The sequence below is a fragment of the Adiantum capillus-veneris genome, chromosome 15 (genome assembly GCF_014529385.1).
Source record: "Adiantum capillus-veneris isolate H3 chromosome 15, ASM1452938v2, whole genome shotgun sequence".
In the NCBI taxonomy this organism is placed as follows: domain Eukaryota; kingdom Viridiplantae; phylum Streptophyta; class Polypodiopsida; order Polypodiales; family Pteridaceae; genus Adiantum; species Adiantum capillus-veneris.
The window spans coordinates 129,830,051-129,856,022 of NC_140945.1; the positions used below are offsets into that span (position 1 = coordinate 129,830,051).

General features: G+C 45.4%; 1 protein-coding gene across 2 annotated transcripts in view; it reads right to left on the reverse strand.

Annotated features, from left to right (window-relative positions):
- BRCC36A (Mov34/MPN/PAD-1 family protein) overlaps positions 1 to 25,972 on the reverse strand; it is a 72,684-nt gene that overhangs the window by 19,634 nt on the left and 27,078 nt on the right. The gene's annotated exons all lie outside the window — the stretch shown is intronic.

Genomic DNA, 25,972 nt, shown 5'->3' on the forward strand with positions numbered 1-25,972 from the left:
AATGTTGAACGAAGGTTGAAGTAAGTTAGTTTGACCACAATTTGACAAGTTCATACGAGTTCTCACTATCTATCACCTTTATCATGCATAGCCTCTTCTTGTGAGTTTTCTTGTTCAAAATCTGAGTTTTTTGTTAATATGAAGTACTTACTATTGATAGAATGTAAAAACTCACAGTACATTCTCTCTTCTCTCTCTAGTCTATTGCACATCTCTCTCATGAAGCAAAAGTAACCTTGAGTACGCGCACACAAAAATGTTTACACTTCTAACATTCATACAACTTAAAATCTCACAATTGATGGCCGTGCACACACACAAAAGCCAGCTATAGACACGTCGGGTGCATCTAAAAATCAATCTTATGGCCAATTTCTTAGCAAATACCTATAAAAGGTCATTGGATCTTGCTTGGATGTCGGTCACACACCCAAGATCATGTCTTAGCCAATGCCTATAAAAGATCACTGGATCTTGCTTTGATGTTGTGCACACATCCAAGATCATAATCTTAATCTTGATCGTAACCATTATCATTATCATTATCATTATTCATCATAAATCCATACAAAATTCATGGTTCTTTCCTTCAACTCTTGATTCCTAGCTTATTGTCACTCCTGCAGTAGTTGAAATATTCAAGTCCAACAATAACTTTTTGTTCCTGTGCTTCCACTAGATTGTTCGTTCTCTTGCATCAAATTGGGCATGATACTTGTAGAGCCAAGGCATGCCCAGTAAAACATCACATCCTCCCAAATCCACAATGTAGAAGTCAACTGGATCTGCAAATGTCTTAACTTGATGTCACGTGCACAAGGCTCTGTGTGCCACGTGGACATACTTCATCGACTTCCAGAGCCAGTTTTCCTCTTCTTCCCAGATAGGGATGTCTGGAATCCTAGGAGGATTAGTACCGGCAATTTTGTGAGCCTGTTCGTAGGACCTGCATGTCCGGACAAGCCCATTAGATTAAGTTTTCCAGTTTGGAACCCTCTTGCATAAATGGTTTGTATACGCGTTTTGACATATGTTATTACACTACGGTGGGCATCTGGCATGACGAGCATGTAGTTCTAGGTTAGAGAAATCCGACGTGCCAGACCGCGCGTCGATCAGATTCCCAAGTGGGCAGATGAGCGACAGTTTCACCCAATATTGGATCCCCTGGACCAATTTTTAAATATATCATTTTATGATTTATTTTTTGGAAATACTCGTGGATCAACTGCCCTACCTAGGCCTTGATAACTACTTAAGGCCCATTCCTCACCTATAAAGGCAACCCAAGAGCTAGCGCTTATTCTCAATTCTCAAAGGACTGCGCGATTCAGCCCTTGGAGTTTTCAGCCCTGCACAACAGTGTTTTCAGCAACCAGCCCTAGCGTTTTGGAAAGGCAGCAGATCAGCAAGTGTTTGCTGTTTTCAGCCCTTGCGCCAGGAAAAGCCAGCAGATCAGGCCAGCGTTTTCAGTTTTCAGCCCGTCCTTCGCAACGGAAATCCCTTGGAAAACTGCCTACGCGCGTTCACGTTGCGGTCCGGTACTTCGGCAGCCCATTGAGCCTCCCCTCGACCATTCCCTCGCCGGCATCGAGTGCTCCATTGCTGTCCATCATCGGCCTCGTCGAGATCTGCGTTTTCAGCCCATCATTCTTCTCACATTGAAAGTGCAAATCAGCCTGTGGTGGTCATATGCAATTCCCACATCAGCCCGGAGGTGCCTCTTCCCGAGGAATTACCACGGTGATTTGTCGTCGTCAAGTCAATAGAGTATGCATTGAGATATTGCATTGTGTATACATCCCATTTACGCAATCTAAAGCAAATACCACATCGGTAACAGTGTGGGGGGGCCCTGAGAGGGTTGGTTGGGACCCCATCGGGTGTGCTCTCTTCTTCTCTCTCTTTCTCTCTCCCTCTACACATCTCTATTGCATTCTCTCAACCCTCTCTTCAGGGGAACATAAAAGGAACATTCATTGAAGCACAAAGTATTTAGTAACGCAAGGAAAGAAGGAAAGGATTTTGTGGAAGTGTAAAACTAGATCTTCACCATTTTAATTCCGTTGCACCTGACAATGGCATCAGAGCTTTGAAGATTTTGCACTAATCCGCTAATCCCCAAAAAGTTTTTTTTCTCTCTTGTGTTTTTGGTTGTGGTGGCAGCCTTTCGGTGTATACTCCTCCCACTCTTGAAACAACAGGCCTGCCATTGCACGTAAAGCCGTGTGCCTTGAGCGTCGGAAAATAGCAACCAATTGTATATCGGGCGTTGCATGCGGGGTGCGCCGACGAGGGGGTAGATAGTCTCCCGAAGATTAGTCTACGACCTTCCTTGAACCAAGAGAAGAAATCCTTGCATGGTCAAGACTCGTAGCGGTTTGGATACCTCCACCAAGCAAGAAGGGGAGCAAGTGCCACCTATGGATCCTCCAAGCCCTCCCCCAACTCCTCCTCCTTCGCCAGCAAAACCCATGGATGCTATGATGTGCATGATGATGGAGATGATGATGCGGCAAGACGAAGCTCGATGACAAGAGCGTTCGGAAGCAGAGGAGGCACGTCGATTAGAGCGTGTGGAAGCGGCGGAGTGTGAGGAGCGTCGATTGGCGGCCGCAGCCGAGGCTTGTAGGTTGGAAAGGGATTCCATACGTGATCTCATCACCACCTTGGCGGTGCAACACGATCCCCCATCTTCGGAGCCCGATTATGAAAAGCTTGCCAAGACCATCGCAGAGGCAACCATTGCTACACGGACGACCAATGATCACATTCCCGAGAAGATCACGTTCAATAAGTATGACAGTAAGATGGATGCTATTGTCATTTACTCGCGGTTGCATCAATTTACATCCTATTTTGCGGTTGTTAGAAAGTTTAAAAATAACACGGTTCTCTTGGCTTCCATGCATCTCACGGGTGATGCCATCGCTTGGAAGGATGAATCGATGGAGAAGCAAGAGACGGCCCATACGGCTGCCCATGCCGAGTCCTACCTCGTTCCCCCTCTCGAGCTTAGTTGGGAGGAGTTCACGGAGGATCTCAAGACTCGCTTCCTCCCTCCACAGTACTTGAAGCGTTTGAAGGAGGATTTTCGGGCTTTGTCTCAACAAGGTAAACCGGTGATGTCGTATGCTAACCGTGTGTCACAGCTAGGTGGACAATTGCGGAAATCGGATGATGAGAGGTTAGAGGCTTTTCTCTTTGGATTGGACCACTCGATCAAGTCTGATGTGGAGGCCGGTGATCCAAAGACATTGCGAGAAGCGATACGCTTGGCTGAGATGAAGCACAACAAGGGTAAGCTTAAGCCGGCCTCAAGTAATGGTACTCCTTCCTCTCATGACTCGTCTAAGGAAAAGGACAAGAATTCTAATGGGAATGGCAACAATAAAAAGAACTCTCTCAATTCTTCTTCTCGAACTAATTCTCCATCTCGATCTCAATCTAAGGGCGATAATTCTAAGGATAAGGGTAAAGGAAAATCTGATAAACCTCAACTCACATCTGATGAAAAGATTGCTCAAGGAGTTTTAGGTGGTCAATTAAGTAAGAAAGAACAAGCATTGTATGCAAAGGCACATTGGTGTTTTCATTGTCACGTCATCGGTCACATGAAAAGAAAATGTGTTGCTAATTGGACTATTTTCTTATTTTTAATGATTAATCTCTTTTTTAGGATATTTTATTGTGTGCACTAAGAACTGTTAAAAGATTGTAGCTACACGAACTGCCATCAAGAACGGACAACTCTGATGTGTCATTTGATGGGTGACGGTAAACATCGCAAAGGAGTTTCCGTAAGTTCGGTGGAAAGGGCCGGGTTACGAATGCCCATGATGCGTCACATGATGGGTGACGGGTGCATCAGTAAGGGGGCATTCCGTAGGCTAAGGAGAAAAATCCGAACTGAGTAAGAAAATACGCGTAAGAACGCAAGCACAAGAATAAAGATGGGTTCAATGAAGCTTTTTACGAAAAGCAGGAACATTCGCGGGAGGGCAGATGTTTTCCCGCGAGGAGTCTGTGTCTGCATTGCATCAGTGCCGTGTCCTGCACCCGGGGACGCCTGGAATGTGTTCGTGTAGCATTGTTTTCACTAACTGAGTGAGTTTTTAAAGTTTGAACAGGTTCACACTTTATTTTATAAAGTGGCCGGTCACTTTTAAGTGACCAACCCTTTTATTAATAAAATAAAGCAAGGCTCTCAAAAACCAACGCTAATAGGTTATGCAAGCTGAAAATCAACGATCTCTCTCTCTCCTCTCTCTAGGGCGCCAGGGTTTCGCTTTTTCGGCCTCTATTCCCGCCGAGTGCCAGGCCCTATAAAGTAGCAGCCAGCGTTCAATTTCTGAACGCGCCGGAAGCAGCCGAAAGCAGCAGAAGGAGCTAGCGCTGGGATTCTGGAGCAAGTGTTGGCGACGGAAATTGCAAGTGTTCGTGTGACGACTGAGTACGGAGGTCGTTTTTCCGAGCAAGGAGCGACAGGTATAAGGAGTTGATACGCATTGAGAATTATTGCTTTGTGTGGTTTATTTTGCAGTAATCTCCCGTCTTACGGGAAAGCCCCTCACGGGAAGTACGGCTTCACGCCTAAGTCCCTTACGGGAAAGTACGGCTTCGCGCCTAAGTCCCTTACGGGAAGGAACGGCCTTGTGCCCAAGCTCTTTACGGGAAAGCACGACCTTCGGGTCTAAGATTACAGAACGGAGGGGTTTCCTCGGGTTCTCGTGCTTGTATAAGAATTCTCGCTGAATAAAGAATACTCTTGACGGGGGGGGGGGGGACCAGCCCATCTTCTGGTCCCCAATACTGTGTCGATCTTCTCCCTTCTCTCACTTTTGCAAAGTATTTTATTTTTCAGATTTCTAAGTACTCGTGTACGCTCCCGTTTTGTGACAGTGGTATCAGAGCTCGGTCTCCTCTCTTTCTCTGCAAAGAAGGACGATTCCGGGAAGAACGGGAAGAACCATGTCGAGCCAAGGGAGAAGCGTTGAAGAGGAGCTTCAACAAGTGCGAGCTCAGCTTGCGGATTTGCAACAAATCTTACTATTGCCAGATGTCCAAAAGCTCTTGGGCGGAATGAAGAAAACGAATGGAATCGATGCAACCGGGCATCCACACCACACTGTTGGTGTGAGACCACAGGAGGAAAGAGAAGAAGAACGTGCCGAGGTGCACAAAGGATCTTCGGACAGAATGAACGGCCTACCCCAAGGAAAGGCCAGGAAAAAGCGCTCTCTTTGCTAGACAAGAGCAAGGACATCTCTATCTCATCTCCATCCTACTCTCCTGATTATACTTCTACTTCTCGATCATCTCGTCAGAAGAAGGAAGCCGCTACTACTACTACCCTACATCAACCTAAAGATAAGCCTCGATTCAAGAAGCATGGTCGCAAGTCTCAACATCGCATGAGAGTCTTCAAATCGGGCGACAAGGACATCAAGTTCGAAACCTACAACGGACGGAGAGACATCTCCAAAGCACTGTCCTTCATCAGACAGTTTGAAGTCGCCTTTACCAATGGGCACTTCACAGAAAGATCCAAATTACGCCATGTGGGGATGCACCTCAAGGAAACGGCAAGTAGTTGGTGGTTAGCCAAGATTCTGGAAGGTTCTCAGGCCAGAACTCGGGAGAGCTTCAAATCTGAATTTTATGAACAATTTCTTCCGCCTGACTTCGAGCAGGACTTACGGAAGGAATGGGACTGGCTTGCCCAAAAGGAACATGAAAGAGTAACGACCTATGTGGACAAGTATTGGTCGGTTCTTCTAAAGGTCACTCCCTTCATGAAGATTGCCGACGAGGAAAAGATACGAAAGTTCGAAGCGGGTCTCCAACCACAGCTTCGAAAGAGTATGAAAGTGTATCCGCATGATACTCTTCAGAGGATGATGGAGTCAGCAATCATTGCTGAGGATTTGCACTCAACTGGGACGCCCAGAAAAATGGAGCATAGCACTTACCATGCAAGACAAAGAGGGGTCTATGATGACCAAGGGGGCCAAGGAAGAAAACGTCCTCCATCTAGGGACTATGATCATTCTAAGAAGCCGAGGGCAATGGCAAGCGAACTAAGTATCTTTCTCCTACTCAACTTCAAGGAAGATGCTTCTACTGTGGCGAGAAAGGACATATGAAACCGGATTGCCCGCTAAAGCAGCAACGGCAAGAACAAGCCTCTACGAGGCAAGAGAAAGCAAGGAAGGAACCCGCGCCACCAAGCTCGAACTCAATTCCAGATGTTCAAGGAAACACAGAAACGGAGAAAGGGAAGCGTCAGCTTCAAAAGGGCTGGGGGTCTTTGAACAACCAGCGAGTACTGATTCTTTATGATCCAAGATCCCCGGATAACTTCATCTCCCTGGATACTGCAGAACGTTTGGGCCTCACACCGGCTCAGCTTGGCACACCGGTTACATCCGGATCGGCATTCGAGGGGTTGACAACCAATGCAACTCCCGTGCAAGGACAACTCAATCTTCGGATTGGCGAGTACAAGGACCGCGAATCATTTTTGATGGCACCCATCGAAGGATGTGATATCATCTTGGGTATGCCATGGCACTTCCACATGACACCTGTCCTCGATTATGTGGAAAAGACCCTCACTTTTGATCATGGGGGTAAGAAAATAAAGATTCATGCTGATGTAGTAGGAGATTGGCAGTTCCCAATTGTAAGCCATATCTCCATTAAGAAAGAAATGAAGAAGTGTGTTTCTGCTTACTTGATTTTTGCACGTGAGAAGGATAAAACTAGTGGGGACTCTCTCTCGAGTCTGGAAATTAAGCGTCTTCAATTTATTGAAAAGTACAAAGATTGTTTCACGGAAACACTTCCTGATGAACTCCCTCCGCTACGCCCGGAAGATCACCGCATAGATCTCATACCGGGTAGCTCGCCTCCCAATCAACCCTCTTATCGGGTGAGTCTTGCTCAGCAAGAGGAAATTTTAAAGCAAGTCAACGAGCTTCTAGAGAAAGGGTTAGTACGGCCAAGTGCTTCACCCTACTGCTCTCCAGTTCTCTTGGTGCAGAAGAAACATGGCACATTTCGAATGTGCATAGACTATAGGTCTTTAAACAAGATCACGGTCAAGAATCGCTTTCCGATCCCTCGGATTGATGATATACTTGATAAGTTGCAGGGTGCAAGTGTCTTTAGTCGCATAGACTTAAAGAGTGGGTATCATCAGATACGGATCGCCCCTGAGGATGTCCATAAGACTGCTTTCCGCACAACCTTTGGACTATATGAATTTTTGGTAATGCCTTTCGGCTTGACCAATGCTCCTACGAGGTTCAATCGCATGATGGACCGCATTTTCAGCCCGTATCGAGCTTTTACGGGAGTATTCTTTGACGACATACTCATCTTCTCTAAGTCAAAAGAGGAACATCGGAAGCACTTGGACTTAGTGTTTCAAGAATTGCGAAAGCATGAGTTGCATGTGAATGCAAAGAAGAGCGAGTTCTTTCTCTCAGAGATACACTATCTCGGCCATATAGTCTCTCACAATCAAGTGAGTATGGATCCTCCCAAGATCCGAGTGATAGAAGATTGGCCTATTCCCACTACGGTACATGATGTACGTAGTTTCCTGGGATTATGTTCGTATTATTGAAGGTTTGTCCGAGGATTTGCTCATGTAGCAGGACCACTTCATGACTTGACAAAGAAGAAGATTCCTTTCAGATGGGGATCGAGACAACAAGGAGCTTTTGATCGGCTCAAGTACTTGCTAAGCCATGGACCTATTTGGATAGTGCCTGACTTAAGGAAACCATTTGAGGTTCACTGCGATGCTTCAGGCGATTGCATCGGAGCAGTGTTAAACCAAGAAGGCCATGCAGTGGCCTACGAAAGCAGACGGCTTAAGGATGTAGAGTTGCATGCATCAATCTACGAAAAGGAACTCACGGCTGTGATTCACGCCTTATCCAACTGGAAGCACTATCTTCTAGGAGCGGATTTTGTGATCAAGACTGATCACCAGAGTTTGCGGTATTTTCTTACGCAAAGGAAACTATGTGAGAAGCAGATGAGATGGGCAAACTTTTTGTCTATGTTTCACTTCCAGATCCTTCACACGGCTGGGAGTAAGAATGTGGTCGCGGACGCATTGTCTAGGCGGCCAAGGGTGAACGCAATAACTTCGGTGTATCACCAAGAATTAGAAGCACTACCGGATTTGTATCCGAATGATCCAGACTTCTCCACCGTTTGGGAAAAGCTACATCGCGGAGAGAATGAGTTTCCCTATTCCATTCGGGACGGTTATCTCTACCACCATCAGGCCATATGTGTGGCGGAACCATTAAGAAAGAACATCATGGATGAAGCACACGCTTCGCCTTATGCGGGTCATCAGGGTATTCTCCCTACGACCTTAGCAATGGAAAGATATTTCTTTTGGCCTAGCCTTAAAGCAGACATTGATAAATATGTCAGGGAATGCTTGGTTTGCCAAAAAGTGAAGTATGATCGGCATAAGACGCCTAGGTAGCTACAACCATTGCCTGTGCCTAATGAACCTTGGGAAAGTATTGCCATGGACTTTATCATGGACCTCCCTAGAACTCAGACTGGAAATGACGCGATCTGGACCATTGTGGACAGGTTTAGCAAGCAAGCACACTTTATACCAGTCAAGAAAACGATCAAAGCAGATCATATGGCTAGGGTCTTTCTAGCACAGATCTTTAAGCATCATGGAATGCTTAAGTCTATTGTGAGTGATTGAGATCCTCGCATGACAGGAAATTTTTGGAGTGCCTTAATGGATAATCTTGGTACGAAGTTGAATTTTTCATCTGCCTACCATCCTCAAACAGACGAGCAAAGTGAGATAGCCAATTCCACAGTATTGGATATGTTAAAAGCTTATGTGTCAGACCGGCAATCTGACTGGGAGAAATATTTGCCTCTTGTCGAGTATGCGTATAACAATACCATACACTCATCGACGGGGAAAGCACCTTTTGAGATTCTCTATGGTAAGCCTTTGCTTCCACCGATCCTTTTAACTAAGGATAAGATCTTTGCAGTAGATGAATTTGTCAGGAATTTGGACACAGCCTACGGGCAAGTTAGGAGAGCTATTCTACGCTCTCAAGAAAAGCATAAGAAAGCTGCAGACAAGCACAGGAAGAATCTAGACTTAACAGTAGGACAGTTAGTCTTACTCAAGTTTGAGAAGGCAAGACTTAAGAAACAAGCGTCTCATAAGGGGAAAGTGGTAAAACTTTCTACCCGTTATTATGGGCTGTTTAAGATCACTGAGCGAGTGAATGATGTCACTTTCCGATTAGAGCTACCGCCTAATTGGAGGATCCATAATGCTTTCCATGTCAGTTTACTCCGGCCGTATGTGGGACCGCCTCCGAGCCAGCCTAGTGCTGAGGAACCTCCTGAGGTTGAGGAAACAGAAGAAATGCTCCAACCGGAGCAGATAGTAAGTCATCAAGAGCGGCCTCTCAAGTCCAGAAAAATAACACGGAAGTATTTGGTTAAGTTTAAGAACTATTCGAATCTAGATGCTCAATCGATGACGCAGGAGGAATTAGCAGCTTATCCCGAGATCCTGGAGGTATATGTCCAAGCACTACAGTTGAGGTCAACGGTTTAGAAGCTAGAGGGATGTTGCTAATTGGACTATTTTCTTATTTTTAATGATTAATCTCTTTTTTAGGATATTTTATTGTGTGCACTAAGAACTGTTAAAAGATTGTAGCTACAAGAACTGCCATCAAGAACGGACAACTCTGATGTGTCATTTGATGGGTGACGGTAAACATCGCGAAGGAGTTTCTGTAAGTTCAGTGGAAAGGGCCGGGTTACGAATGTCCCTGATGCGTCACATGATGGGTGACGGGTGCATCAGTAAGGGGGCATTCCGTAGGCTAAGGAGGAAAATCCGAACTGAGTAAGAAAATACGCGTAAGAGCGCAAGCACAAGAATAAAGATGGGTTCAATGAAGCTTTTTACGAAAAGCAAGAACATTCGCGGGAGGGCAGATGTTTTTCCGCGAGGAGTCTGTGTCTGCATTGCATCTGTGCCATGTCTTGCACCCGGGGACGCCTGGAATGTGTTCGTGTAGCATTGTTTTCACTAACTGAGTGAGTTTTTAAAGTTTGAACAGGTTCACACTTTATTTTATGAAGTGGCCGGTCACTTTTATTAATAAAATAAAGCAAGGCTCTCAAAAACCAGCGCTAATAGGTTATGCATGCTGAAAATCAACGATCTCTCTCTCTCCTCTCTCTAGAAAGCGCCAGATTCAACGATCTTTCTCTCTCCTCTCTCTAGGGCGCCAGGGTTCCGCTTTTTCGACCTCTATTCCCGCCGGGTGCTAGGCCCTATAAAGTAGCAGCCAGCGTTCAGTTTTTGAACGCGCCGGAAGCAGCAGAAGGAGCTAGCGCTAGGATTGTGGAGCAAGTGTTCGCGACGGAAATTTCAAGTGTTCGTGTGACGACTGAGTACAGAGGTCGTTTTTCCGAGCAAGGAGCGACAGGTATAAGGTGTTGATACGCATTGGGAAATATTGCTTTGTGTGGTTTGTTTTGCAGGAATCTCCCGTCTTACGGGAAAGCCCCTCACGGGAAGTACGGCTTCACGCCTAAGTCCCTTACGGGAAAGTACGGCTTCGCGCCTAAGTCCCTTACAGGAAGGAACGGCCTTGTGCCCAAGCCCTTTACGGGAAATCACTTCGGGTCTAAGATTACAGAACGGAGGGGTTTCCTCGAGTTCTCGTGCTTGTATAAGAATTCTCCCTGAATAAAGAATACTCTTGACGGGGGGGGGGGGACCAGCCCATCTTCTGGTCCCCAATACTGTGTCGATCTTCTCCCTTCTCTCACTTTTGCAAAGTATTTTATTTTTCAGATTTCTAAGTGCTCGTGTACGCTCCCGTTTTGTGACAAAATGTCCTAAGAAAGAATCTAACAAGGAAACCTCTACTGCGTCAACTTCTGATGCTACCCCTCAGGTGAATGCGATGAGTATGGTAGAGCAAGAAGCTAAGCAGGAGGGGATGTTTGAAGAGGATGAACTCATAAAATGTTATGGACATGTTAATGGTCAAAGGGTCATTGTGTTGTTTGATTCTGGAAGTTCACAAGATGTCATAAGTGAATCTCTTGCGAAACGTGCACGTCTTCAAACTTCTCCCATCCCCACCCTCCCGGTGCAGGGGTTCTCTGAAGGCATGGACGCTTCAATTTTTCAAGAATGTGATGTCGTCAAGTTGATCATTCAACAAACCCAATTTACTCATCGTTTTGTAGTCTCTAAACTTGCAGGATGTGATATCATTTTAAGCATTAAGTGGTTTCGCATGTTCAAACCCATTATCAATTGGGAGAAGCTCACATTTCTCATCAAAGATACTGTGTCGCAGCCCTTCCTCATTCGAGGCGAGAGCGGTATTCCCTCTCTCCCTCTCATCTCTCATGTCCAGGCAAACAGAGAACTACATCGAGGAGCCCAAGCGGCGGTCATCTATGTCAACCCCACATACAAGGAACTTGGGTATTCCTGACAGGTATAGTGAAGGTTTTGTTAAAGTCAACTCGGTGTTTTCCCAGGATCATCACTCCCCTACACACCGTCCCTGTAGACCTATGGACACATTGTCTCCGACCAATTGCATGATGAGAAACATTTAGATAAAAAATTTCTCCATCGGATAAAGTGAAGCCAAAACCAGGTGATTTCTCATTTGGGAGGCTTCGCCTTCCCAAGGTACGGTCTTTTGGTTTACCGATTCTCTTTGTTCGTAAGAAAACAAACTGATATCAATTTTGGGTGGATTTCAGGGCATTCAAGTCAAGGATGGTCAAATTCCGAAAGCTAAGACCTTACATGGCCATTCCTTTGGAGTGTCCATACGAGGCACAGCGCGTTTTCCAAAGTGGAACCGTCGAGTTGCCGCCACAAGGGTGGACTTCCAAGGAGCAATCCAAAAGAAGAACCACCGGAGATCATTGTTCCAGTCAAAGTCACCAAATCAAAGTATTTTCAAATGCTTCCATTTCCGTTTGGCAATAAGACAAAAGCAAAGCAACATTTCCTCAAATTCAAGGATCGAGGGACACATGTAGATGCTTGGGTGGATGAAGGCTTTTTCATCCACTATCTAGATTTGCTAGCCTCATACAAGGAGGCCATGCAGATCGGTACCAATACCTCACCTTAAGCAGGAGGGGATGTCACGTGCACATGGCTCTGTGTGCCATGTGGACATACTTCATCGACTTCCAGAGCCAGTTTTCCCCTTCTTCCTAGATAAGGATGTCTAGAATCCTAGGAGGATTAGTACCGGCAATTTTGTGAACCTGTTCGTAGGACCTGCATGTCCAGACAAGTCCATTAAATTAGATTTTCCAGTTTGGAACCCTCTTGCATAAATGGTTTGTATACGCATTTTGACAGATGTTATTACACTACGGTGGGCATCTGGCATGACGAGCATGTGGTTCTAGGTTAGAGAAATCCGATGTGCCAGACCGCGCATCGATCGGATTCCCAGGTGGGCAGATGTGCGACAGTTTCACCCACTTTTGGATCCCCTGAACCAGTTTTTAAATAAATCATTTTATGATTTATTTGTTGGAAAAACTGGTGGACAGTTGCCCTACCTAGGCCTTAATAACTACTTAAGGCCAATTCCTCACCTATAAAGGCAACCCAAGAGCTAGTGCTTATTCTCAATTCTCACAGGACTGCTGGATTCAGCCCTTGGCGTTTTCAGCCCTGTACAACAGCGTTTTCAACAACCAGCCCTAGCGTTTTGGGAAGGTAACAGATCAGCTAGTGGTTGCTGTTTTCAGCCCTTGCGCCAGGAAAAGCCAGCAAATCAGGCCAGCGTTTTCAGTTTTCAGCCCGTCCTTCGCGACGGAAATCCCTTGGAAAACTGCCTACACGTGTTCACGTTGGGGTACTTCGGCAGCCCATCGAGCCTCCCCTCGGCCATTCCCTCGCCGGCATCGAGTGCTCCATAGCTGTCCATCATCGGCCTCGTCAAGATTTGCGTTTTCAGCCCATCATTCTTCTCACATCGGAAGTGCAAATTAGCCCGTGGTGGTCATCCACAATTCCCACATCGAGAAGGATCCAAGGTGCATCAAATCAGCCCGGAGGTGCCTCTTCCCGAGGAATTACCGCGGTGATTTGTTCGGTGTCAAGTCAGTAGAGTCTGCATTGAGGTATTGCATTGTGTATACATCCCATTTACGCAATCTAAAGCAAATACCACATCGGTAACGGTGTGGGGGGCCCTTGAGAGGGTTGGCTGGGACCCCATCGGGTGGCGCTCTCTTCTCTCTCTTTCTCTCTCCCTCTACACATCTCTATTGCATTCTCTCAACCCTCTCTTCAAGGGAACATAAAAGGAACATTCATTGAAGCACAAAGTATTCACTAACGCAAGGAAAGAAGGAAAGGACTTTGTGGAAATGTAAAACTAGATCTTCACCATTTTAATTCCGTTGCACCTAACACTTGAAGTCGAAGTGATCCAGTCAATGGTGTCGATGATTGTAAGTCCCATTACCCATTTGTGCTCTAATCTCCGTCCCCTTGGCATATTCCTCAATACCTAATTTTGCACAGGTGATTTTGGGGAGGTAAAATTTTACATGAAACCTGAATCAAAGAGGATAGGGCATCTTGGTCTTTAACTTTTTCCATACCTTTACATGGTTCACTATATGTGTCGATGGTAGGAACTCCTATCAAATAAAAAATCAATCCAATTGAGGTTCGGGTTTTCTTGTTTTCTATGTATTCATATGGGAGTGATCTTTTGTTATTGGGGTTTTCCGAACAATCCGAGGAAATAGGGCCATGAAAGCCACATTTGTAGCACTTCCTTCTAATCGGTATTGTGCCATCTCGTCGGAAGTTGGCCGTCAGGTACAAGTATTTCTACAGGTTCGTGGTTGTGAGGTATCTTGGGCAGAGGATTGTGAACTTGAGTTTCTCTTCTAGGAAGGAGCAGTCCTCTTTCTTCATAATATGATATCCTACTCTTGCGTGTGACAGGAGTTGTTGCGTATTTGAGACCACTTTTCCTACACAGTTATCTTGCAGTGGAAAAGGTAGGCCCACAGTGTACTTCTCAATATGTTCTACAAAAGTAATGTCTCCAAAAGTGAAAACTGGTAGATAAACGTCCCAAAATCTTGGGTTGTATGTTGGAAGAGTGTCCGAGGGATACATCCTGAGGCCAGATCAAGCTGCAATTTTGTCTACCTCACAAGACCAAATCAAGGAAGCTTGGGTAAAAAGCGAGCTTAAAGTCATGCTAGGTCTATTCACTTTGTTTGTGATCACTTGCACTCTCTCACTAAAGGAACGGAAGGCTCCCTGTCACGGGGACGTGGCAGGTGTTAACTATGTCACGAGGACGTGGCAACTGCTAACTTTAGTTGTTGGTTTCTTTCCAAGGGTTTTGTTTTATTTTTGAGACCCTCTTCTTGAAGTAGCAAACGGTCGGACATTGTATGGCCAATGTGAACGGTAGTTTCACCCGCAGATGGGTAGTGGTCGGCATTGGAATTCGTATGGTAAGAGGATGTCTAGGCTCAGAGCAAGATCATATAGGTCCCCCCGTCGCACTTAGCAAGTTGGTGGATACTAGGAAGTGAACTCAATAAAGGCCTAAAGTCAAGGTGTGACTACCAACAGAAAGTATCCAACAGTTGGGCCACATGGCACTTTTGGATGCGGTCCCAATGAGGATAGATGGTCAGATGACCAGTGGGAGCCCAACGGAATCATTTCCTAAAATTTAGGGAACTGCTATCTTGGGCCCTGAAATGTGTTCGCGTCATTACCTCCGGTATGACTAGGGGAACATTTTACAACTCTTCCGTGAAGTCAACTAGGTAACCAGTCGGGAGATTTTTAGGCGGCAACCCCGAAACGGGAAATGGCCAGTAAACGCGCCAAGTGGCACATTGCTGTGCACTTTCCTCATGCAAGAAGAAGTGGCGCTGAATTTATAGCTGGGAGGCTCATTTGCAAGCTCTCTGCCACAGGTTAAGAGCTATGGAGTGCTTCCTTTCCCTCTATGTACAGTGTGGTGCCAGGAGTGATGCCCAGCACGCTACACACTGCTCTGTCTCTCCCTTACGTGCAGTTATGTGATGCCCCACAAGAGGGCTTTTCATTTGACTCATGTACAATTGTGTGGGTTCATGCGCGATTGCCGAGGCAAGAGCCTCTTGCACAGGTACTGTACTGGGTTAGCTAGTGGCTAATCCCCCGCAGGTACATGTGAATTCGGAGAGGTTTCACGTGAGAAATCTCGTCCGATTCAAAGGGCAAGTAGCCCTATAGGTGCGGGAGCTCGAGGACTTGCTATAGATGCGACTGGCACGCGAAACGGAGCCCAAAACAGGGATTTACAGCCTGCTGTGTATTTTTGCAGGTTTAGGGTTTCGGCCCTAAACGGTCCCTAATACCCCCAGGAGGTTCGGGGACGCGAGGGGACCGCTGTAGAGGTGATCTGGCGCATTTTCGGGGCAGAAAACAGAGAATTCAGCGTGCTGCAGATTCTCGCCAGGTTTTGCAAAGTGTCAGTATGCGTCGGGAAAGTCATCTATTGCGTGGGGATACTGACTGTGAAGCGTCCTAGTACAGTTATGCTGCCGAAATCGGGCCAGAACAGGCGTTTCTCAGCCTGGATTATGCAGGGCAGCTCGTAGGAGATCACAGGTTTTATTCCCTCTGTTAAAGAATAAAGAAATACCGAAAGGGGCGCCAATTTTGGGGCCTACAGGTTGTCGGCGTATGCTGGGCATTCTAGCTTCCGAGTCGTGTGTGTATTCAAGTGTTAATTCCTGTCACAGGTTTCCTTCGCACGTTCTGTGTGTGTGTGTTTAAAGTAAAGAATTTCGGGTGAAAGCCAACGCCTACCGCCCTACGAGCCAGTTACATGGTTCCGTGCCGGGACATCAATCACTTTTTCCTTAAAGAGTGAGCCTCGGTTGTTTTGGGTAAAGAGACAGAGTGCAAGAACACGGGATTCCACTATGGCCAACAAGGGGAAGGGCATTATGGAAGAGGGTTCCTCTACAAAAGACAGGCAGGAGATCCCTATGGTTTTCGAGATTGGCGAGAGCTCACAGCCACGTCAGTCTGTACCTCCCGTCAATGTGAATGTCCCTCCAGTAGTACAGGACTTTATGACTGGGCAACTTGGGGATGATGCGTTCAGGACTCAGTTAGTTGCCGCGGTGAATGTCTTTTCGCAGCTGGTGCAGAACCCAAGGTTTACGGAGTTCTTGCAAGCGCCACCAATGAAACAGCAAAATAGGCAACCTACGCCGCGTACGGAGTTTGTCGAGGCTCAAGCCCAAGTACTTAATGCGACTCAGCAGGAAAGGGAACACTTGCATGTTGCGGAGTCAGAGGCTCCAAAACAGGTTCCTCCTGTGCTTGAAGAGGTGGCTAGAGCGCCTATTCCATAGGTTATGCCAGTTCAACCCGCCACCTTTCAGAGCCAGCATGCTGTCTTGAATGGAAAGAGAACTTGATACCACGCCATGCACCCAGTTTTTCCACCACCCACGGTACATCCTGGGTATTTCGGGGGTGGATCAGTGTTCCAAAGTATGGCTGGTTATGCGTCTGGAAGTCAACCGTACATGCCAGGAACAGTGTTTGGGGGTATACAAGGCACCACCATTGCCCCCACCTCCCCAACCACCATCGCCACCAGGCTACAATGGTTGGAGCCCATATGGATACCCTTATTATCCGTACCCGGGATACGCGCCTAATTAACCCAAAGATTTCAAGGATGGCGGCACGATAGTCAAATTTTTCACTTTTTCTGGGGTGAAAGATCGCAAAAAAGCATTGCAGTTTCTATAGTAATTCGACAACATTGATGCTTTGAGGAACTATACAGAAGAATCCAAGATTTCTCGAGCAGCGGAATTTCTTAAAGATAATGCTATGCAACGGTGGAGTTCAATCGCGACACGACCGCATGCTCCAAGAACCTAGCAAGCTTTCAAGACAGTTTTTGCACGTAGTTACATGACTTCTATGTTTGAAGTCCAGATTTTGGCAATGGGGCAACTTGAAAATGTTTGCCACCGAAACCATGGACGACTATAACCAAAGGTTCTCAACGTGTACCTTCCGGTGTCCTTTAGATCTGTTCCCTTGGAGGCCGAATGCAAGCGATATACCATTGGACTACCATCACCATTGCAGAAATATTGTCTCTCCAAGCAAGTCTCCACCATGCAAGAGCTTATGAACCATGCTGCGGTCGGCTACAAACTCATGAAGGGAAAGTTGGAGTTTACCACAGAAGAACCTCCGGCCACTAAGCACAACTCTCGACAACGACGAACAAATTCTCGAGAGTCTCGTGACACCCAACCTCAAAGGCCTCATCAAACACAATGTCGACGAGTCAGAATAGTTTGAACTCACGAATTATAAGAGGGAATAACGCACTCATAAAACTATCAAAGCAAGGGACACAAGAAAAGAAAAGAAAAAACAAAAACAAACAAACTAAATCACTTTGTTTGCTAGGAAACAAAACTAGATAAAACAAAACATTATTAACTTAAAAATGTTTTTAGAAAAGGAATGCGTAAAATAAGTTGACGCAACTTACTTGGCTTAAAACAAGTACTCAACTTTAAGCAAAAAAGGATAAGACATCTTAAAAACTTAATCCTAGAAATCAAACTTCACACAACAACTTCTAAAGGAACACATTCTTAAGTCCTCAGGTAAGCTAAATACGAAATCGAATAATGAATACTACTACAAACCTACGAAGAGCAAAGATCCAAACTTGACAATATGTGACCTCAACTTCGCTGCTTGTCCAAACAGGAAGAATAAGATTATCACCTTTATCATGCATAGCTTGGATAACAGCTATGACATCTCTACTCACGTTGTTAGTGCCCATAGAGTAGGTGCAGGTTTGTATAGAGGTCATTCATGCTTTGAACATACTCTACAAAACCAACGAGCTGAGTTTCTATCACCTTCCGGAGGTGATGGGCATACTCAGCCATGATAAAGGCTAGCATTTGTCAAGCTATAGTAAAAATACTAGAAGCGCTAGAGATCAAAACAACAACATAAGGTGTTATTAAGTCAAACAATAAGTGGGCTTTTTAGCTCCCTACTTCTATTGAATTTACTACTGATTATCTTGAACATTCCAAAGGAAGAAACATTAAAAATAAACTTACTACGATGCAAAAATGAACGAACGTTTTTCATGATTCTTTTGAATGAGTATCCTTTTTCGACTAGTAAAGAAATAAGATGGCAAGATTGAACAACAAAAGCAGATTTACTAGAACAAAGACGAGAAAATCTAATTAGATGAGAGCAAATGACGACATACTTAGCTAAAAGAGAAATGTTCGAAGAAATGTGAGGCATACGGATGATATTTAGATTGACATATTCTGGTTCAAGGCGCTTATCATAGATATCTACTTCTAATCCCAAGGGAGTCTGAAAAATCTTAAGGTCTAAAAAGGCTAGATCAATCCTTCGTGATTGATCAAATCTTCCTGTGGGGGTTCTGTGGACCTCGACTCGAAAGCCAAGATCGGTTCTTCGTGATTGATCGAATCTGCAATGAGGTTAGCTTCGCTAGAGAAAGTATCAACTAACACATCATCCTTGTGAACAATCACATATCTTCATGCAAATCATCATGCTTGTGAGAAATCACATCACCATGCAAATCATCATGCTTATTATTGTCATTCAGATCATCATGCTCATCATTGTCATTCAAATCATCATGCTTATCATTGTCATGCAAATCATGTGTGTCTTGCTTTGGAGAAGTAGAGACAGAGAGAGTCTCCTTTTCCTGATTCTTTGATAGTGCGCCTGCACTTGAGAAAAGATTCGCAAGAACTCTTGCATGTGTCGCGCTTGTTCATGCTCACGCTCTATGGCTGCCTTTCTTTCTGCTTCTCTTTCTGCTTTTCTTTCTGCGTGTCTGCGATCAAATTCTGTCATTCTTTCTACTCTTCTTGCTTCGCGTTCTAACTTCCTGTCCATAAACATCTGCTCCAACTCCTCCATAGGAGTTAGTGCAATCCTTGGCGTAGATGGAGAAGGGGGAGGGTCAAAAAAACCTCCTTGTTAGGTGCAGCGGAATTAATGTTTGCACTTTGCTCAAGATGAGTGCTCCGAATTGTGCTCAAGGTTCCTTTTGTTCTTATGGAAGGGAGAGCCTTCCGTTCTTAATGAGAGAATACTATGATCACAAACAAAGTGAATGGACATTGTGCGTGCAAGTGTATGAGACTGAGAGATAGAGAGAAAAGAGAGATACGACACCAGAGACGTTGTAAAACCCTCCTCTGAAGGCCCCACTCTCGTCGGTGAGAGTGGTCTACTTATGATTGCACAATCTGGTACAAACGGTATGCATGAGACTGCTGCAAGTCTATGCTATGTCGACGATGACAACGATGATGACGAAGTCGACCTAGGGGCTGAAATCTGCAATCTTTCTACTGCTGTCCAAAAACACTATGGGCTAAAATCTGCTAATCTTTTATCTGCTGAATTCTGACTCTATGACGGTGACGATGTCGATGACGACGATGCGACGACGACGCGCTGAAAACGCAGATGCTGAAATCTGCGTTTTCCGGGCTGAAACTGTAAACCTTGCGGAAACTGACCATGCGGCGAGGAACTGTTGCGGGAAGGTGAGATCTACGAGGTTCGGGACTTGATCTGTGATGTCTAACTGCTGAAAACTGAAAACGCTAATGGTACTTGACTTTCCGTCACGATGAATCTGCAAAACGCTAGGGCTGAAAATCTGTGTTTCTGTCGCCGTGGCTCTGCAAATGCAAAACACTAGGGCTGATCTGAGGTGCTGCTGTTGCCGGGATCTGCAAAGGCAAAACGCTGGCTGATCTTGTGATGAAAACGCTAGGTGATGCTGCATCTGCAAAACGCTAGGCCTCCTACGGGGGGGGTGTCTGCTGAGAAGTTGCCTGTTGGGCATGGAGCTCCTGCTCCCTCTTCTGCCATTTAGTGCTAACTTTGGTTTGCTTATATATTTTCTTAGCAAAATTGCCCTACCTACTTTTGTTGGAAATTCACTTAAATTAATAAGTGAAAAAATGTCAAAAATAGGGAAAATAGGCTAAAATCACTTGAAAATTCCCCTAGTGGAATCTGATGGATTCTGATGGAAATATTCATGATCATGCTGTGTGCAACCAGAGGATATGCATCTAATCTAAGTGACTGGGCATGCACGGTCTACGAATAGACTCACAAAAGTGCCAGATCACTTCTAATCTAGATTAATTTGACTGAACTGAACCCTCATCATGATGTAGCTTGTCCACGGACACATAGGGTTTGATGTGTCACGTGACATCCCCTCCTTTTCAAAGTGAGGTACTGGTACCGAACTGTATGGCGTCGAGGGAGATTGCCAATAGCATCCGGAATCCTAGAAGGGACTCTTCGCCGGCCCACTCTGATGTGTGGGTCGTGCGGTACTTGAACTTCATAAAGGTCTGCAACGCTTGCTTCTTTGGGCCACGCCGAACGCGACTCAAAGTCTTTTGTAGCTCCTTCGATGCTTCAACTTTGTCTAGAGTCATGCTTCTTTCGTCTTCAAGAATCTCCATGGCTAAAAATTCCTGAAACCATTTCCAACACAAAACCATGAACATACCTATTCCATGTAAAGTGAGTGGAAAAAATCTCGTCTTCGCTAAAGACTGTGCATGCAATGTAGATGAACAAATAGACGAAGTGACAACCGGTTCATCAAACACATACAAACAATGAGATCGAATCTTTCTCTTATGATCTACAGCAATCAACTATGGCAAAACACAATGGAAATGCCCACGCTTGGTGCTCATACGTTCATGTGCTCATTCGGAAACTGTGTCATGCCAAGGAAGAGACATGGAATGTGACTTCCTGACATACACACTTTTCAACTTTTCATGAAAAATCCGCATACATTCGTGCTTATCCATGAGAGAAACGTGCTCAACATACAATATGTCATGCCTAGTAAAAGGGATCACATAAAGATGCTGACTAAAATACAGGAAACGATCACGAATGAAACATTCGAACAATGCGTGCGTATCAATCATGCGAACACATAATACTTCCTGTGAGGGTTCTTTGGACCTAGGCTCGAGAGCCAAGATCAGTTCTTCAGTATCTATCGAATCTTCTTATGGGATCTGTGGACCTCGACTGGAAAGCCAAGATCGGTTCTTTGTGATCGATCGAATCTGCAATGAGGTTAGCTTCGCTACAAAAAGCATCCACTAACACATCCTCCTTGTGAACAATCACATCATCTTCATGCAACTCATCATGCTTGTGAGAAATCACATCTTGATCATGCAAATCATCATGCTCGTGAGAAATCATATCTTGATCATGCAAATCATCATGCTTGTCATTGTCATTCAAATCACGTGTGTCTTGTGTTGGAGAAGAAGAGACTGAGAGAGTCTCCTTTGCCTGATTCTCTTGCATCTGGGCCTGAACTTGAGAAAAGAGTCACAAGAACTCTTCCATTCTTGCTTTGTTCTCGCGATCAAATCTTGCTAGTCTTTCTTTGTTCTCGCGATCAAATTTTGTTTCTCTTGCTTTGGCTTCCAAGCGTGCTTGCTCGCTCTCACGTGCTATGGCTGCCATTCTTTCTTGGTATTTGCGCTCTATGGCTGCTATTCTTTCTTCGCTTTCTAACTTCTCGTCCATCATCCTCTTGTCGAAAGCCTCCATAGGAGTTAGTGCAATCCTTGTCGTAGATGGAAAAGGGGGAGGGTCGGAAAAACCTCCTGGTGGGGAAAATTCTTCTTTGCCTCTCTCATGCTCATCACCTCCAAGAGAAGTATCCATTCCGCTTCAAGTGATGACCATTCTGAAGTCGTGGGTTCTTGTGGTTTCGTGTGGGTTCTTGTGCTCTTGGGTTCTTAAGGGTCTTGAGGTTCTTGAGGTTCTTGAGGTTTTCTTTCGCTTGCAAACCGTGTTGGAGAAGGATCTTCTCTTTACCCGAGTTCTACTCCTTTCCGCGGGCGCACCCCTTGGCGCCCTTGCACTCACACCAAGGTTGCTTTTTCCCACCTCGATTGGCCGGCCGCTAAGTGCACGGTCCGCTCTCAATGAGTGAAAAGAGACACAAGGGGAGGCTGGACAAGCTCTTCTTTCCTAGGATTCCTGTCACTCTTCAAAAACACGATTAGGAATCGACACGCCCAAGTGAACTTGGGTTCGTGCGATCTCAACAAGCAAAAAGAAAATCTTGTGATTCTTGTGGTTCTTTCCTTGAGTGATACAGAACACTGCCAAAGCTGTAACAGACTTAAACACTCCAAGTCAAGAATCAACCGCGACAGCACCAAATAACCACTTCAAAACAAGTCACAGATCACAATAGATGTACACTGGCCCGACGGAGTTCCGTGCCTAGAGATATTGGCCCCAAAGACTGGCGCCCCTTTCGGTATTTCTTTTTATATTAATCAGATCAAAGTACAAGAGAGTGGCTAGGGTTTCACTCTCAGACTCTGTGTCTAGATGCTTTGAGAAGTGAAGCCCTCACCACTTATTTAAAGGTTACAAGGAATGCCCAAAAGCAGAGCCCCAAAAGCTTCAAAATCAAAAGCCCTGAAAGCAAAAGCTCTTTTCCCTCTCTCACAGAGAGTTTCAGAAAGCAAAAGCAAATTCTCTCTCTCTCTCAATGAGAGCAATAAAAAGCAATTATGCTTTTCTAGCCAAAAGCTGAGATTTGCGTCACTCAAAAATATCCCAAAAAATAAATAAATTTGGTTGACCTCCGCGATTTCCGGAAATTAAGGTTCGTGGCAGAAATTAGGGCTTGCAGGTTTTTTTTAGGGTTTTTGGCAGAAATTAGGGTTTCTGTTGTTCGCCACGTCATCACTTTGTGACATACCCCCCTCTTGAAAGCATTGTAATCGGCCGTGATTACGCGTGCAAAACCGACAAAAGCCATAAACCGTCTTAGCATACACTGACTGTTAGTACCTACGTACTAGGAACACACATCTAGCACATGTACAAAATCGACAGTCACATCACGCGACATCATAGGACATCACCAGACATCACAGGACATCACATGACATTCAATATTCATTCGGAACTTAGACCATGATTTATCGGCAATGTAGCTAGCAATCACATCTAGGTCCAATCGGGACCTCATCGATGTCCGATTGACTAACCCCTATTGCAACCATGTCTATTCGAGATCAATCAGACCAAAATGCTGCAGTCATTTCATCTATCAATTCCTGCACTCAAAAGAAGTCAAGAACAAATCTGTATCGTTATCAGGAATTCTATTTCATAAAGTCATCCAGCAGAATACTATCAGCTCTCAGTATCCCTGAAGCTCAAAGAGACATCAGTGACTTTAGTATCAAAATCAAGGCATCTGTTGACAAAGGAGCGGAGTAACTCCCCTCTTGTGCATCCCACTGCACCAGATCTTCGGCCAAGCTGAATTTCTGGGTTCCGTTTGGAGTAGACTATGCTAAACCAAAACATCGAGGTAAAGTTTCACAATCCGAGGAGTATCTGCTAGGTACTCCTCCTCCATCCACTTCGCATCAACTGCAGGAAAGTTCTTGAACTTAACCAAGAACTACCTTCGGACTTTACTTTTCTTCGTATCCCTATGTGCCAAAATCTGTTCAGGAACAAGGGTCTCCTCGTTTTCTTCCACTACAGGTTGCTCATCAGGCTCCCCATCATCAGGCACATCACCCTTAACAGGTTTCAAGAGACTCACATGCAATGTATTGTGAATCCTCCAAGTATCTGGCAGTTTCAATCAGAAGGAGACATCATTTATCTTTTCAGTAATCTGGAAAGGTCCGTAGTATCGCATACTAAGCTTTGGAAAAAAAGCCTCTCCTTTCCCTTTTTCTTTCTTAGGCATGCCTTCTCAAAACAGAAGCCCAATCATCCTCCTTCAATTTCAAGTCGCAACGATGGCGATCTGCTGCCTTTTTCTGTCGTTCTTGAGACTTCTGCAAAGTCTCGCGAACCTTGGCAAAAGCCATATCCAAATCTCGCGAATATTCATCCGCTTCAAATATCTAATCTTTCGTGCTCAGGAAGGATGGAACCTTCGCAACACTTTCAACAATCTCAAATGGCGTCTTCCCCGTCGAAGAGTGTATCTTGTTATTGTAGGTAAATTCCACCAAAGGTAAGTTCTTTTCCCATTGAGACTTTTGATCCGAGATACAAGACTTCAATAAATCTAAAACCACTGAATTGGCAATCACAGATTGCCCGTCAGTCTGCAAGTGGAACGATGACGAGAACTGCAACCGCGTGCCAATGTTCTCCCAAATTGCCTTCCAAAACAAACTCATAAATCTGGGGTCTCTGTCGGAGACAATCGTCTCAGACGTGCCATGTAATCGGAAAATCATCGTGATCATTCTGTGTTCTCGGGAGATCAAAAATGAAATCCATTTCAATATTTTCCGAGGGGCGGGTGGGTATGGGTAAAGGCTGTAACAATTCCTGTGCCTTAAGCCTGTCAAACTTGACCTTCTGGCATACTCTGCACAAACTCTTCCACATCCTTTTTGAGTCTCAGCCAAAAGAAGTATCTCTCTACCCCTTCATGGTGGTAGCAATGCCGCGGTGACCCGTAAAAGGTGGACAATGGCATTCAGTCATAACCTTTTCCCGCAACGGCTGTGTAACGCACAACATAGTCTTTCTCATCAAGTAGCCTTCCCGAAGGGAGTATCCAGCTAATGTCTCACCATCCCGTATCCGTGTGAAAATATCTGCAAAATTTGTATCTGTGGCATACTGATCGACCATATCCTCGAAGCTCCTATGGTGTATCGTGGAAATAGCCAGAACCAACGACTTCCGAGACAAAGCATCTGCCACCACATTCTTGTCCCTGCACATGGACAATCTGGAAGTGGAACTGTGACAAGATGTTCGCCCACCGCATCTACTTTTCCGAAAGCTGCTTCTGTGAGAAGAAGTAGCGCAAACTCTGATGGTCTGTAAAGACAGTAAAATCCGCTCCGAGTAGATAATGCCGCCAATGAGTAAGAGCATGGATAACCACCAAAAGCTCTTTCTCATAAATCTGTGCTGTCATTGTGAGAATGGCGATGGAGAGACAGAAAGAGAGAGAAAGTGCCAACGCTGGAAGTGGGGGTAACGGGCTGCTATGAGCCTCTATACAAACTTGTATACAATGTGTGATAATACATGTGGGGCGGGCACCCTATATATAGGTGCCCAGAGGCCCCCACGACCCCTCACAAGAAAGTGACCACGACCCTAGTATAGGGAAAATACCTACGCTGGTATCTGACCATCCAATATAGGTGAAGTGAGAAAAGGACCAAAGACCAGTGCAATGTGCACATGTGACCCTAGGCTAAGTGCATGACATGGGTGGCCAACCCGGACCATACTAGCCGTACAACATGAAGTGTGAAGCAACTGGAGATGTAACTCTTAACACCCCCTCTCAGCACCGGATGCTAAGCAAACAGAAAGAAAGCGGTGAATAGAAGCCAAAGTCTGTTGGGAAACAGCCTTGGTGAAGATGTCTGAAGCATTGTCTGTCGTACGGACGTACTCCAATCGCAAATCTCCAGCCAGAATCCTCTCGCGTACATAGTGATACTGCACCTCAATGTGCTTGGTCCTCGCATGGAAGACCGAATCTTGGCGATGGCGATGCAACTCTGGTTGTCGCATGAAAGAAGTGTCGCTGCAGTCTGTGGAAACCCCAGCTCCCCCAGAAGTCTCCATAGCCAAATGCCCTCGCACGCAGCGTAGCAAGCTGCGCGATACTCCGCCTCTGTAGATGAGAGCGCAACGGTAGGTTGCCTCTTGCTGCTCCATGAGATAGGTCCTGAGCCAAGTGTGAAAACG